This window comes from Plectropomus leopardus, unplaced genomic scaffold, assembly GCF_008729295.1.
Source record: "Plectropomus leopardus isolate mb unplaced genomic scaffold, YSFRI_Pleo_2.0 unplaced_scaffold82220, whole genome shotgun sequence".
Classification (NCBI taxonomy): Eukaryota; Metazoa; Chordata; class Actinopteri; order Perciformes; family Serranidae; genus Plectropomus; species Plectropomus leopardus.
In genome coordinates this window covers 1-590 of record NW_024690600.1, presented here as the reverse complement: position 1 = coordinate 590, position 590 = coordinate 1, and the positions used below count along the sequence as shown (strand labels likewise).

At 41.0% G+C, this 590-nt stretch overlaps 1 long non-coding RNA gene across 1 annotated transcript; it reads right to left on the bottom strand.

Annotated features, from left to right (window-relative positions):
* Window positions 1–75: 75 nt before the first annotated feature.
* On the bottom strand, window positions 76–584 carry LOC121940284. The gene is made up of 2 exons (XR_006105602.1): window positions 436–584; window positions 76–139 (listed from the first exon to the last, which is right to left on the bottom strand). It is a non-coding gene; the product is annotated as an uncharacterized LOC121940284 (long non-coding RNA).
* Window positions 585–590: the final 6 nt, after the last annotated feature.

The window sequence follows — 590 nt, the reverse complement described above, 5'->3', positions numbered from 1 at the left end:
TGTGTGTGTGTGTGTGTGTGTGTGTGTGTGTGTGTGTGCATATGCCTATGGCCATATTTGTAGTTTTTGTGGTCACCTGAGTCGCTCTCCTCCTCCGAGCCGAAGCGTTCGAACAGCCCTTTGAAGAAAACGTTACGTTCTGCAGAGACAGACAGGAAGTCACGTCTTTATGTGTAAAAACAGTATATTTCAAACACTGTGTGTACTACATGTTACCACAACACACGCAAAAACTTTTCAAGAAAAAAAAGGCCAAAAATTGTAAAAAGTTAAAAAAATTGCCAACCAAAAAATTTTTGCCACCAAAATTTTTTCAAGAAAAAAAGTGGAAAAGGTATAATTAAAATAAAAATAAAGAAGTTTAAAGAAAAAAAGTCACCAAAATTCAAATTTTTACATTTTTTACAACAAAAAACACAAGTATCGCGTTTGTACCCGTCACTCCTTTACACGTCTCTCTGCACTTCTCTTCTTCCTCAAAGTTGTTGTCGTTTCCGTCGCAGCCGCCGAAGGTGAAGCGGGAGCACTTCTTGTCCAGAGGGTCGTAGTACCAGCGGGTGAAACTGGCCCGACACGGACCGGTGCGGGGG